At 37.9% G+C, this 16,168-nt stretch overlaps 1 protein-coding gene across 6 annotated transcripts in view; it reads right to left on the bottom strand.

The window, feature by feature from the left end:
* Positions 1-8,115, bottom strand: part of LOC143357263 (uncharacterized) — a 34,300-nt gene extending 26,185 nt beyond the window's left edge. The window contains exon 1 of one of the 6 annotated variants that reach the window (XM_076793626.1): positions 7,984-8,115. The gene's annotated coding sequence lies outside the window, so the exon portion shown is untranslated. Of the gene's footprint in view, positions 1-7,646 lie in introns of all 6 variants that reach the window. The other 5 variants (XM_076793627.1, XM_076793622.1, XM_076793624.1 and 2 more) reach the window with 5 other exon arrangements.
* Between the last annotated feature and the right edge of the window lie 8,053 nt (positions 8,116-16,168).

Below are 16,168 nucleotides of genomic sequence, written 5' to 3'. Positions count from 1 at the left end.
CATTCATACGTCCGAGAAAACTTTGCTCATTTTTTTTTCGTGACTGAAACCCACCATAGATTTCAAAATTGAAGCTTTCTCTCTTTACAACGACACTTTAAAAATTTATGTAGGATTTTTTTTTTAGACGTTTTATCGAACTTTGAATGAGAGACACGCTGCCAGAACACGGTAGTGTAAGTGACATCCTGAGGGCTTTACAGGACCAAACTGTTCCTCGTTTTTGTTCCATAAAACAGCGAAGAAAACGTACGTTAATGTTTGAGGAGTCGTTGACCAACGAAAAGCTTTAGAAAGTGGACTACGAGCTAAAATATGTAAAATAAGACACGCTTTTACAATTTCAACGATGGAGTCAAAATATATAGAACATTATTAGCTAGCATAAATTTAGCAACAATTTACTCGATAAATGTCACAAATATCTAGCCTGTAATTGTCCCAGAACTATTCCCACTACCGCTCGAGCTTCGCTGTCCTTTTCTAGCCGATACTTGTCTCTGGTCAGGCCCGTGTTTTGGACAATTATCGAGTAGACACTATACTCATTTGATATAAAAAGGTTGCTTGGACGCAATAACTGCCGGACATAAGTACCGTGTAACAAATTTTTACGCAAATTCCTATTTTCACAAATGATTTCTTAAAATTCAAACGGAAGGAGTTTTTATCAATTGGAAGATCTTCGGTTGTAAAAATATGGTAGGGGCACTCGATTCTCGTTAACGTACGCGTTTCTTCCCTGAATGTTAAAATGTAGCACACGCGACAAGTGCATAAAGAGCCCGCAGTCCAATTATGATTCCGACTTTCCGGACATTTACGAGCGTGGTACGAGTTAGTTCAGTAAACCCTTCGTCACGGTGACGTGAATGTGAGCGCCGCATAAAGAGGCTTAATAGAGAAATTACTTGTTTCCAGCAGTAACACGCCAGTAACCCGAACACCGGCCCCTGCCATAGGTAGGTCACGTCATTGTGTTTAGAACCACGACGAGCCTCGGTTTCATTACGTTGCGCGCTACGTTGCGCAACATCGTCGGGATATTAACTTCACAGATCTCGCGACGTGAAAGTAAAGTCTCGCTCACAGTCGCCGAATGCCGAGTGCGAGCGAAAAATTGGATCGAAGTTGCGATCGGTCCCTTCGACCGATGCTTCCACGATCGATCGATCCAACGAGATCCTGTGGCGCAACGAACATTCCCAATCGCTGGACTATACGCGGATTTTTAATACGATCATGGCGGAAATAAGAGGCTGCAGGTTGACACAGACAGCTGAAAGAAATCTAAGACTATCGACATGATGCAACAGGACATTTTTGCATTAAGCATTTTCACAAAAATCATTCTTTTAATCGAAGAACGTCTCCTATCTACAGCTCAAAATCATTTAGAGGCATGTGTGGTTAGCAGAGTGTAGATCCAAATGCAAAATGTTCATTTTCCTAGTTCAAGGTTTTTTCATAAAAATCGATAAGCAATTTGTGTCGGTTGCAAGAAATTGAATTCGTTCTTTCTTGAATAATTTTAGTAACTTGAACAGTCTTTTAATTTGTCTACTATTTTAAGTCGCGCTTATTCATTTTCTACGACACACATATTTCTATGTATTTTATAATTTCGGTCATGATCGAACAAAGGATCTTTGTATGAAATAAAAATTGATGCAGGAACAAGAATTTATTTCTCTCTTTAATTTTTGTCAGAAATCGCGTAAATTTAAATGTTTTTTGTCTCATATTTTATACATTCCACCTTTTCATGCAGAATATAAAATTCATTTTACCTTGTGCATGAATTACTAACAACGCATGATCGTAACGAACCGCAAAGTTCAAGAAAATTAAGCAACGCGTACGTAATTGAATACGTTACATATGTATAAGCAGGACTAGGCTATTTCGAACGTATGGGACGGTGAACCTCTAGATTATGTGCTCGGAACGCACGTGTAAATGTTATAACACTAATTTCAGTTCAACTGGTATAAGACTACCCCCTCCCCCCGTATACTATTAGAAAGTATTGAAACTTTTACCGTTTTTATTTCAATTTATCGTAGCTGTATAGTCCGCTATTATACGATTTTCTAAAATTTAAAAAATAAATAGAAGAAATTCTGCTCGATGAAAACCTGCACAGCTTAGATTGGGAATCCTAGAAAACTCGACAACGAAGTTTCACGTTTGTCGGGTTGACCTCGAAACAAAAGAATTAATAATGAGGCTGGACTCGAGCGAAATCACTATCGTTCGTATCCGCTCGTTGCCCGCTCTTTCTCTCTCACACTCGTTTACTCTCGCGTAATGTTTTTACCAGATAGTGATCGTTTAATTGCCGCAATGCTTAGAAACTATAAGTGTTCACACGGGGAAAGAAAAAAATAACGACAGAAGACGTGTATAATTTTCTTGGAAAGTATAATTAATATAAAAGGCAACACACACTATTTGTAATCTTTACGCAACAGTTCACACCGCGTTCTCGTTCTTACACATTTTATTAGTTTTTCTGCTTTCCTGAGAATTTAACTTTTTACTTTGTTAACATCTGCTGCTTCATTTATTCCCCACTCCGGCTACCATGTCTTTTAGCATTAAATGATATTCATACTTGAGCTACCAGAGCCTTATGAACGCGCTCTTTAATGATTGTGCTGCGCATGAAGGAAAAATTGTTTCTCTTTTCAAGAATTTTAATAACGTGAAACTGGTCAAATATCAATATTCTTAAATTCTTTTAATCTTTCTTTTGAATTTTTCTCACAGTTACACGATATTTGCATTGTACAGGATGTCCCAAAAATGTCATATTTCGTTGAAAAGGGTACAACGAAATAAAGCAAGAACAACAGAAGTAATTTCCAATTTAATCGGGTAAATATGATCTTTCCAATTAAACTCTCCTGGGGTTAGTATTTCAAAGTGCTTCGCCAAAAGTATTAACTGTAAAAAAAAAAAAACAGTACGAACGTAACACGAATGCTATAGGCGCGTTAATGAAATTTTGTTTTCAGCCGGAACGGATGCATAAATAATGTCGTAAGAACGAAACCAGCAGAATTGGTTCGTTTATCTGGTGCAGCGGAACCGCCCGCTCTACGTATGTTAATGCAATTACGTTGCAGGGGCTAACAAGTTGCCCCACTTGTTTAACGTAACGACGCGTACGATCGCGATACGAATGTCTCACGATTACCGTCACCTGCGAATCGATTATGCTTTCCGGTGCCGTGCGTCTCAAGTATACAGAAAAAGTTTTTGTTTAACAACAATTGACGCACCACGGTCGCGGCGAGATGCCGTAAACAAAACGCCGCCCTGCTGCAGACTCATTAATGACCGCGCGGGCTATTAATTTATTATTGTTTACGGACTCCAGGCAGTTTTCTGACGTCTGTTCGTCTCGTCAACCAGCACGACATTTCACACGAAAAACTATAAACGCGTTTCCTACGGTCGTCGTGCGTTACGTAATTTTATGAATTTCTGGTTCTCATCGTTGGCAACTCTCGATTTTGGCAGACGCGTCTGCCGTACCGCGTATCGCGCAAATAGAAACACAGTTCATTCGTGTCAGAGTGTGATCGAGGAACGTCGATATTAATTTTGTGAATGATCGATAATTATCCTGGGATGTCGCGTCGGGAAGTTATTACAACGTGTGGCTATTTTATTTATTTCATTTGTCAATTTATTATTATTTAATCCGTTCGTTGGCTATTATATTTATTTATATTATTGTTATCGTGACTGGAAAATCAAAGATAAAATCACGTGAGAAATGAGACGTTTGAGACGTTAATAATTTCACCGTGAGACAAATATAGTATAGTTTAAGATGTTTTAGAAAAATATTAATGAAATGATGCATTCATTTGTCGTTTTGCCAAATATGAAATAATAAATTGTCTATCTCTGTATGAGAATTATGAAGGAATTTAAGTAGCATGGCGAAGCATTAGAACACTTTTTAATATTTCTAAGGATGACGGTGAAGATTGACATTGCTAAAAAAAATGTTTTCAATGTGCCGGGATAATTAATTTGCTCATTAGGTACATTATCAAAAAGAACAACTTTGTTTACTTTCCGCATTGAAAATATGAATAATTACAATGATCGACCCTTGATTTGTTTGATCGAGTAATTTTTGCCAGGGGTAGTACGCAAAATACTTTTTAATTTAATCAGAAAGACAGTCACGCACCGACGCGCGGTAATTAAGATCACATTAGTCACTCGCGATGTGTACCAGCGTAAAAATGGAGGCACGGATCCCGTCGAAGAGCCCGCCTATCGCGTGCAGTCCTGCGAACTTGATTTAGCAACCGTGCTCATAAAAATTCAATCGGCCACTCGTATAATTTCTACGTGTAGACACACTTCATAATTCGAAAGGAACGATACCATATTCGAATTTGCATTTTTAATCGGCAGAGAGAAAGGGCTGTAATTCGTCTAACTCTGTTTTATAACAAATATGGGTCATATATCTTATGCGTCTGCGAGCATCCGCTTGCGAATGCAACAAAATTTCGAGGGAGGAATTTTTCGATTCGCTCTCGATAGAAATAATAATTTTTGATTTCGTAATTTCAAATTTACGTGTTTACCGATCGTCGTAACATGTGTACCTTGTAACTTGTTATTACCGGTTATGCACTTCGTTTTGTGTTGCTTGTACGTAACAATGACGGCGAGCCTATTGTCACGGGTACACGGTGTTCTCTGCAATTATCACTCCGTCAAGGTGTATTTCTATTCCTTTCGATTTCCGAAGGTTACGGGAATGTGTTGAAAGACTCTATTACGGAATTGCCACTCGTTATTTATTGTTATCAACGTTTATTCATAGCAGTGAATCGCTGATGTGCGACGCGCTACTCTTTATCGCAGTTATGCTCTTCAAGATACTCCATTCAAATGTTCTATGTTAGTTACTGATCACTAGACTGCGAATTTTATGCTCTTATGGTATAAATGGACTGATCAAATACAAAATCGTAGACATTAGAAGAATTAAGTGACGTTGTTATATATTATTCTCAACTTAATCAAATTATTAAAAGAGGAAATGCATCTTCACCCAACTTGTTTATAATTGACTCGGACAATTTCTATTCTACGGATTTGATGAATTTATGACAAAAATGAAATGGCATACAAAACTGTGAAGACGTTAGAAGAATTTCAGGATATTTTCACACTATTTTTGCTTTGTTAAAATGATTAAAAGGAAAAATACGTTCTTGCGTAAATCATATGTCTGACAATTGACAGAAGTAAATAGACACACATATTTGGGTGCATTTCTTTTTCCTGAATCAACTTAGGATGTTTTTATTTCGTGTAACGTAGAGGCAAATATTTCAACACATTCCGCACACTGCGTAACAGCAGCTTTCATTATCCAGCATGAGTGTGGGGCTTGGCACGTGCGACCTGCGGTTGTTCTAATTAAATTCTCCAGTTACAAACCGTTCCCAGGGTTCACGATCGCGCGATAACGTTATCGCGAGTCTAGGAGCGATGCACCATCATGCTCAGAAGCTTATTATGCGATTCGCCAAATCCATTCATGCCTTTCAGTCGAAATCAGCTATGAACAGGACCCCTCCTTTGAACGACCCCGACCAGCCAATCAAAAGAATATTTCGTTCGTTCACCACCGGACGACTTGTCGTCTTGTTCGTTGTTGTTGATTGGCTTCTAAATGTCGTTGCCAAAACATTTTGTGCACTGATAATGTTCTAAAAATTTAATAACTCAAGGTTCTCATAATATCTGTGTCCTCTTCTTCATAGCCTCCAATTTCTTCATGTTTACTTTCATGCAATATATTTTATACGATACTCATAACCGATTTTATTCAATACTATGGAACAAAATACTAATCTATAGTAAACTTAACTAGAGTTCTAATTTGAAGACATAATGCATAATACGGCGTTTACTCTCAATATATGTCCTTGGCTAGACCCGTGTTTTGGACATATATCGAGTAAACACTGTAGCTATCGGTAGACTGCGGATTTTATGCATTCGTGACAAAAATATGCAGGTACAATTTAAAGCAGTGAACATTAGTGTCAGCTTAATAAGACTATTAAAAAAGAAAGAAATTTCTACGACTTCTGTGTCTGGAAATTAATGCAATTTTTTATTTTGTATGAAGATCCGCAGTCGCAGTAAACCAAATTCACATTCTTTGTTTTTTAAAATTGTTTTCTAACGTCCAAAGCATTAAAATAGTAACCCGTTTGTCATTTCTTTATTATTCTTACGCCCTAGCTCTAAAAATGAACGCAAATGTTGAATATGCTACAGAGGTGCTACAGTTCGTTGAATGAAGGAAAATAACTGAAACAAGAATCTCCGGTGCTCCCAAAATTCCCATTGCTCACAAGTTGACCGTAAAATTGGGTCCAAAATGCCATTCGAGAAACAAAATACTTTTTAAAACGAGGCAGAACGCGCGTTTACCGTCGCCAAGTCACCAAAGCACAATGCTACACCGCGGCAGCGTTATCAAACCAGCCAAATGTGTTTTTGATGACACTGTACAGCTGTCGGCTTAACGTGTACGGCGAAAACGTTCGTATTACGCGCAGCGAGTCCGATAAATTTTCCGCGTCACGCTAAACACGACACGTCAGGAGGCTCTCTTACGAAATTGAAAACAGTCCTGAATTCAAACGAAAACAACGTGCGCGATCGTAAAGGATCGCGTAAATACCTCAGGAATATTCATCAGCGAGGCACAAGATCCATCGACGACGCACAAGATTCACCTAGCTTGATCGATTCCCACGAAGCTATCGAGGTCACGCAAGTGGACGTTCAAGTGAAAATACTAAACTCACTAAGCACGCAGTTTCTTTCGTTCGCCGCGCGCAGACACGCTCTTTCGAATTCCTCTCTAACGTCCCGTGAAATGAATAGAAAAAATAAATAAATAAAAGAACAAGTAACTCCTGATCATCGATCTGCTCAACGGATGTTTTTATCTCCGAGCAGTTATTTCAACTGGAAACCTAGAAACGCCGGGGTAATTGATTGTCTATAAAGACTAATTGCAAGCGAGCACGTGGAGCGGAGCGGTTGCCGGATGCGATAAAAATCGATCAAGGTTGCACCGCGCGTTCTGTCTGGTTGCTTCCTCGAGGATCGGTATCGCGGGACCGGTCCTCCACGAAACAACCGATCAAATTCTGATCATTCGAACAGTATTAAATACTCGCGACTGGGTCTTGGAATGTTCACTAAATTCGATGGTTAACGAAGCTCTGCCAGCTATTTCTTGTACCACGATGACAGATAAAGTCTCGAGACTCGAGGATTTTGGACGATTTCCAAAAACCTCCGACAATGTTTCCACCAACACCGAAATTTCTGGCAAGTTCTTCCTGGACACGCGACACAATTCTGAAACGAACCGGTTCCTCGATTTTCATTTTTAAGCTATGTCCACGCTGAAGCAACGTCGAGCAAGACCGTTTTTGTCGCCTCTTGTTGTCTTCATTTATTCACCGAATAAAACGCGAGGTGACGAAAAGTTGCTCGACGTTTCTTCAGTGTGGACGTAGCTTCAGATTTTTGGTAGGAATAAATGACGGTATTATTAAACGATTTCAACGAACCTGGTCTCCGATTTCAATTTTTAGAGGGATCCAGAAAGCTCACTGAGATGTTTACCGAAGAAGGATGAGTGTTGTGTTGGTAGCAGCGAGTTCTCCGTGGACAAACACGACACAATTGTGAGACGAACTGAACCGAACCGGGTCTTCGATTTTAATTTTTAAAGAAATCCAGAAAGCTCACTGAGTTGTTTACCGAAGAAGGATGTGTGTTTTGGTAGTAGCGACGGGTTGTTCTCCGTGGACAAACAGGACACAGTTGTGAGACGAACTTTTCACCGAGCCGGGTCTTCGATTTTAATTTTTAAAGAAATCCAGAAAGCTCAACGAGGGCGTTTACCGTGGAAGGATGGCTTTCGGTAGCAACGATCGATTTGCAGAAGATAAACAACGCAACGCTGCTCCGCTGGTGTCGCGGTGACAACTGAGGTCTCCGGTTTCGCGCGTCTCTAGAGACTCTCCCGAGACCCCACCAAAGTGTTCACAAAAGTCGAGGCACCAGGTGTCAGAGGGCCTCCAATCCAACGTGCCCAGGTGAGCCGCAGGTGACGGTGCTCGCGAGGAATGCTTCTTCGAAACCGAAGGAACATTCCAGGCGTCCACCATTTTTTTGAATCGACCCCGGGCATTGTTTTACCAGGTGAAGGAGACCGATTACACTTTCATTTATTCCTGCGCAGTGTTCGTGGAAATTGAAAAAGTCGGACGAGTCCCTCGACTCGAATTAGACGAATTTGAATAAACATCTTCGCGCGACGTGTTGTCGAAAATGTTACACCTTTACAGAGAATTTGCGAGGATTTTATGGACCTGGTCGGCGGAATTGTTTTGCGATCGTTTTTCTTGGAAAAAGTTATTTTGTGGCTGTTTTGGAGGAAGAACTTGATGAACAGATTTCGAAGAAAAATTGACGATCTTTTTAGCTGTAAAAAGTCTTTAAAGCAAAGTATAATGTTTGCTAAAGTTTAATTTAATCATATTGTATTTTTAATACAAATATAAGATTAACTTTTTCTGTGAAATCTTTTTTTTTCTAGTTTGTAGTTGTTTATTTATAACGGTCGCATTAACGTTAAGGTCATTAGCAACCACTCTATGAAATCTTGTTGCATTCTAATATGTATAATGAATTCCGAAATTAGTTGATCGCTTAAATGAAGTTTAATGTAAAAAATGAGTGAACTTGTAACGAAGAAAATTTCAATGTGACACGCGTTAAAAACGAGTGAACATTTTCAACAAGATTTTTCCAGATCTGAGCACCACTGCCCCCCTTACTTTCACGCCATCCGGTGTTCCAGAAGGAGACCTGATGAAGGAAGTTGTCATAGCGAGAAAAAGGGTGAAAGAAGGGGGGAATCGGTCATGCCTACCGGTCGGCGTTTACCTTGAGCGATTTCTTGTCGGCTTATTACGTTCTTTTTCCATCAGTTTTTGTTTCCCGTTGAGCGATGATCATGGTACCTCTCGACTGTAACAGATTATCTCAATCCATGGTACAAGCGAAAGGGGAACAGAATTCAACCGGCGGATGCGTCTCGAACTGATTTCAAAACAAACTGCGCCAAACTCAAGGTCGATTACTTCACGGAAGTACCAATTTTTTAGTTTCCATTTACAGGATTGTGCAATTATTTGGTACTTGAGCTAAAAGAATTCATGTATCCACGTTATGTTAACGATGTTCATTATTTTGTACGCAACAACTTCCGCCAGTTTTGTTTGACCAACAATTGAGAACTTAAGTGTTCAAAAATTATTTTCCTTAATAATAAAAATCGTATTAAATTAGTTAACACTTTTTGACACATCTGGCACAAAATATTTGGTTATTTGTACCCGGAACAACTTGTGCCACTTTTTGTTGGACCAAAAATAGAGGTCCTATATAGTTCAAAATTATGTTAGTTAATTATAAAAATCATACTAACTCAGTTAACACACTTTCAGATACGCACAAGTATAATGAAAATTTACGATAATATATTCATTAATAGACTGCGGATTTTTATCTTAAATAAAAGTTTCAATGCAAGAAACAGGAGTCAAACAAAAATTGATTTCTTTCTTCAATCATTTTAATAAACAAAAATTGATTTCTTTCTTCAATCATTTTAATAAACAAAAATTGATTTCTTTCTTCGATCATTTTAATAAACAAAAATTGATTTCTTTCTTCGATCATTTTAATAAACAAAAATTGATTTCTTTCTTCAATCATTTTAATAAACAAAAATTGATTTCTTTCTTCAATCATTTTAACAAGTTAATAAGTAAATTACGATTATGATTACGGTTATGACACAAAGAGAGTAATAACTTTATAACATTAAGATCTTAGTAGAATAGTTGAATAATTTTGTACGTAATGTTAATGATTCAGTATATTTTAACATTAACCTATTCCCCCGTACAGCGTGCTTAAATGTAGATGGCTACGAACGCTGGGAGTGTATTAAATCTGCATATGCACCTAGATAACGCACTTAGAAAATTAATATTCTTACGTCGCCGAGCTCGATTCGACGCGGAACATTTATTTTTCATGTTGCCAATGTGTATATAAAAATATGGAACGTTTTACTTTCGCTCCTTCCGTTCCTGGTGGCAATCGCAGCCACCCACTCGGCGAGGTTCATTCATCCAGCAATCATTTCCTCCGCCGTAATGAGACGCACCACCTACGATGCACTCGATGTAAATTGCATTTCTTTCGTTCAGGGAACGGATTACGAGCACCGCGTCGAAACGGGCCGATGCATAAATAATTCCAAATGGAATATTTAATTAGCGAGAATACCAAATGAGCGCGGGTATGAAAATCACGGGAAATCGGTGGAACTGTTTATTCATTTATGCAAAATTATGAATACCACGTGGAAATCAAATTTCTGAGATGAATTAATACAAGTCTTGGTAAACAGGATTGCATACGCATTCTTTTCAAAGATTGACTATTCTTTTAAAGTCAAGTTTATTTATTATTATTTAAATTGTTGAAATTGTAAGAACTACAAATTATTGAGGTGATTACTACATCATTTTCTATAACTATTTACCATCAGGAGGCCAGCTTCAATTCGTCTCTTTCATAAAAATCCATTATTTTTTATAATAAAATATTTTGGTAGCTATGGCGTAGGCCATTGCGTAATTTGAAAATCGGTTAAGAAATGCTGTAAGGATCGGAATAAACAGATCTTTGTTCTATCAACGAGTATTCACTAATATTTTATAAAAGTGTGGTGGAGTGTTAATGATACTGGCGAGTACTATAATTATTGTTACACGCGTTTGTTTTTCTTGCGGCTTACGCGATGAATAAACTTTAAGGGGTTCTTGTTGGTTAAAGCGAGGTTGTGGAAGATGATGGATACATTATAGGGAAAATTAGCATACGAAATCGGTGTTTTTAGCTTATTTGGTCTTTGAAACAGTTCTTTACCCGGCCCGTTCCCGGAGTCTATTCTCATCCACGTTGTTAACGTTGTTGGTTCCGAGGGGGAAACACGCCGCCTGGTTCGCGAATACCTGAGAATGAAACCGGTCTCTCGAAATCGCCTAAGCGGAGGGCACAAAAGAACACCGGTTGGAAGTAAATAATTTCATTTTCAAGCGTAGATAATACAGTCGGGCGCCTTTTGCTTTCCCTTTCTCCCTTTATTCTGGTCCACACAGTTAATCCACGCACGAGCTTACGGCATCTGCCGAACACAATGAGAGATAAAAGTAATCGATTTTCATCCGATACAAAATATCTCTGCACTTTCATTTAATCTTATCCATACGAATAATAAAAAATAGTAATAAAATATTTGGCAGCAAGGTCTTTCATTCTGTCAATCTATTTGCAAAATGAAACGCAATAAGAGAAAATGGTAATGTTACGTGATCAACATTTTATTGTGAATCTAAATATCTATTATGATAAAACTTACTGTGATCAAAGTTTATCCATATGAATTGAAGAAAATAGTAATGACTATTTATTTAATTTTATTTTCGGAAATAAAACATGATGAGCAGAGAAAATGGTAACACATTCAATATATTATTGTGAATTTAGTTAAGTATTTACTAAAATAAAACTTGCTTTAATTAAATATTATGAATAAAAAATAGTGATAAAACATATAAATGTAAAAAATAGAGATAAAAGATTTAACAAGACAAAAAAAAATGGTAACATTCCGCATGGAATATGCTGGATTCAGCAGCATGGATCAGACAAGAACATGAAGATTCTAAACTGAAATCGTTAATTCATTGCTAGAACCATAATCTGTAACACCACTGCCATGAATAACAAGATCTCTGTGTACGTAATAAACTGAAAAAAAATTGTAAACGATGTCGTAAGCGCGATTCCTTTTTAATCGATGATTCCGGACCTTCGACGCTTACGTTCATTTTCATGAGAACCGAACGATGACATAATCTTGTCACTCTCTTTCACGGATATATCGTACATGCATATGGACTTAATAATAGCTGTTTATAATGCATCGTCGCATTATTTGCGCCATTCCATTGCTTTATTCGAATTCTCGATTCGCTATTTTTGGACATTTCCTTTCACGATTGATCGACGAGCATCGGTAAATATCCCAGGTTGATTAATACCCCACAGTTTAAAGCTTACTACAGTTAATTAGCGCTATCTCGGAATTCGGAACTCCTCGAACACTCTACGATCTTTTTAAAGTGTTAATTGACAGAACATGGTATTTGTACACCGCGTTATCTCTTGATACGAATTTACAAAACTGTTTTTAGCGCAACGCTAATTGTGGAATAGAAATTTGTCAAATTGTGGGATTCACAAAAAGTTGATAAAAGATACTCGTTCTTGACACGTTAACTTACTTTTGACAAAAATCTGTAGGATTGAACTCATTTATCGTATTGCCAAAAATGAGATGATGAGCTTGTGAACGTATCAGATAATTTGCTTGTAACAAATCTAACACATTTCAAAAGTGTCCTAAGGTTCCACCATTTATTTCTTTAACAACGTCAGTCAACGTTTGAAGAAGATTTATGGAAAGAAATAAATAACGGTCGAACTAGTGTTCCTCCGTTTAGCAGGTGGTTTGCCATAATCGATGACCGACGTTAAATTCAAAATGGCGAGCGAGCGACCAGGCGCGTGCTGTCTGGTTTTCAATTTCTAAGTCGTGCGAATCAATGCGCCGGCATGCTCTGCTCCCAACGTGACATCAACATCACAATGAGACACGATGAGTTAGCGTTCAGGAATTCAGGAGAGATAAAACAGGACTCCGTGACGGTGGCCGGGGCTAACGCATCCCTTCAGCCCTTCGTGCTCTATCTGCAAGTGCTCCGGAACCGTTAATGGTCCCGCTGTCAGCTCAAATAGAAGCAATGATAAAATGCGGAAAACACAGACGGAGAAAAACGAACCAAACAGTACCATGAATATTTAACAGCTAAAACTGCGAGACGAGTCGAAATCACTCGTTCCAATATATTTTATTTTACCGGAATCGTACGGGTACTCTTTCGTGAAATACTTTTAAACGAATTTATTTACTCGCGTATGCACAGTTAGTCGTATATTTGACACGCTTCAACTCAGAATAATGTTTTTTATAAACGAACGAAACGACTTCAGTTTTTCTGCCAAGCTAGAAGAAGTCAGTTTGCTAACTGATGTGTTTCGGAAAAATTGCGTTTGTTCGGAATCGTGCAAAAGCTTAGTAAATATTGCTTTTTACAACTTGTTTATCCGAGTTTGTAACCGAAATTTGAAAAGATGTATTTTGTAGACTCCGTATAAGTTATGTATAGCTGAAAATTTTATCAAAATTGGTTTTATTAACTGGTTTACAAATTATAAACGATTCAAAATGGTGAAATTTATAGTTTTTTACGATTTCCTGCCTATCTTTGCCTTTCCATCTTATTATTCGGCGATTTCGACCATTTCTTATTGTTTTTCAATGAAGGTTCTCAATGAAATCGTTTCTGGATTGGATTCATATTATTCTTTCACGGAGTATTGGTGCTTGTGAATTGTAAATATACATTTAGCAACACTGCAGTAATATTATTTGTCACATGGATAAGAAATAACGATTTTCATACCGCGACTCTAACAATTTGATCATCCACTGTAACTTGAAAACGAAACTCTTATAAACGGCGGCTAATCGATTGAAGATTAATATTTTCAGCAGAAATAAATGAAAAATCTCAATTGCTCGTTTTGTTTTGTCACAAGAAATAGTGACCGAAGAGGATGAAAACAAAATTTCAATTATTTTTCGCCGCGGGCCGCTCCTTTTCGAAATGCTCGCGCGATTCTTTCAACGAGTATGTTCGCGTCGAGGTTTCGCAGGAAAGATCGAATCGGTGAAAAATGCATAGGAATTGAACCGCGCCCAAGGGTCGAACAATGAGCATACGCGAGTGGGAGAAGGGACGCATTCCTTCCGTACACGTACAGACGCATCGTGAATGCCCGTCGAACGCACTTCGGTTCGTTCCACCTATGGAATACCGGCGTGGAACGCTCGTTGAACCGTAGACACTAATTTGCCACGCTAATGAACCCCAAGAAAGAGCCGGACGTTTCTTTTCACGACTCCTCCTCGCGAGTTCAGTGCGGCAGACACACGCGCAAACCGCTTTGAACCGATAACGTTCGTTATCATTAGACTGCGGATTTTTATGCGAAATACAAATGTTTACATTGATTGCAAGATACGACACAGGAGCTACTTAGACATTCATTTTTTTTTAATAATTTTAGTGAGATAAAAAACAACATAACGATATCTTTAATACGTTAAACACGGAGCTTTGTTGTAACATCATACACTTTGTATGTAAATATAAATGAAGAAAGAAGCAACAGACTTACTTCAAGCAAATCTATTTGTTAAGACAGTGAAAATATTTTTTAATAATGTATGAATTATATAGTAATTTTATTTTGTAAATTCGATACCGTCGGTCCCCAGGGACTGACATAGCGTTTAACGTGTTAATATTTTTAAATATTTTCACTGTATTATATTTGATCCACTCATTTTTGTTTTACATGCATAAAATCCGCAGTCTAGTTGTTACAGATTTCGTCGAAAATGTTGCTAATAGATGTAATTATTATCTGTTCTATGCTGATATGCTTAAATCCAGTAATTTCAGTTGCATTTCCAAGAATTGGATGAATTAAGCACGAATAGCTTCTAATCAACGTGTAATTATAGGGCCGTAAGTTCACATCATTATCTTTAGTATGTGTTGAACTAACATGCTTGTTTTGTTTTAGTACTGCAATATCTGGCTCACAGAACGTGTGACTAGTTGCTTATGTCGTACTAATGAGCTCAAGAACGAACCGTTTATGAAAAAGATCATGACATCACACAAAATGTGGGAATTATTTTCATTTTAAGTACGTTATTTTTTATCAGCATGGCGACTGAATGTGGAACAATTTATAATAGAAAAAATATTCAAATAAAATTCCTTGGAATTAACTTTGATTTCTATTTAGATTTCTGTTCACATGTTTCTGAATAAAGGTGTAAAATGAACAACGAGTTTCATGTAAAAATTGTTTTATTATATCAGAGAGCAAATGAGAGTGCTCACGCTCGGGATTTTAGTGTCCCCGGTATAGTGCTGCCCCCTAGTCTAATTTTTAGCCTGGACTAGAACCTGCATCATCTTACCACAGACGAGGTATCCTACCGTATCGGTCGGAACTAATATTGTGGAACTAGTATCACAGACGAGATGTAGGAGTACGCCAGTCACCTTATTATACTGTTTCCTGTCGCACGATATGAAATACCGAGTAATCTTAATTGGAAATCTTAATGAGCATCTTAATCATGCATAAAAGTTACTTTGACCACAGTTTTTGTTTCGGAGTACCTTTTCATTCAATGAACATCGGCAATTCTTTTTCTGGATTTGTAATTAAAATTTTCTTCTCAACTTTCCGAAATTCCTGTTCTTAAAATTGAGATTTTTTGCCTTTCTGTTTTTAAAATTGCTTATTTCCGACCGTAGGTCCCTTCATTTAATATAGGTACATATATGGTCTAAGCTTCTCATGGATCTAGTTGCAACATTTATCGTTCGTCAACGTAGAGAGCGTAAGAAATCTAGTTGTTGTTAACGATTGTCGGTATTTCAGATCGTGAGACACGAAACCCCAAATGGTGATTGGTCTACTCCTATACCTCGTCTGTGCCTGCATCATTAGCAGCGGATTCCAAATAATGCCAGAGTGGATGCTACTTCTATATTAAAAGAGGCTCTTCTACATATGTAGGCTCTGATCTAGCCTAAAATATGATGCAAGTTCTAAAACAGGCTAAAAAGATGATGCATGTTCTGGTCCAGGCTGAAAAGTAGATGCAAGTTCTGTCCCAGACTAAAAAGATGATGCAGGAAAAGTGGGAACACTAAAACCCCGAGCCTGAGCACTCTCATTTCCGCTCTGTAGATAAGTTACTACCTTTGGACGCACATGCGCGAAAAAACCG

The sequence above is a fragment of the Halictus rubicundus genome, chromosome 9 (assembly GCF_050948215.1).
Source record: "Halictus rubicundus isolate RS-2024b chromosome 9, iyHalRubi1_principal, whole genome shotgun sequence".
Lineage (NCBI taxonomy): Eukaryota > Metazoa > Arthropoda > Insecta > Hymenoptera > Halictidae > Halictus > Halictus rubicundus.
The sequence above is the reverse complement of the archived record's forward strand: the minus strand, read 5'-3'. Positions and strand labels throughout refer to the sequence as shown.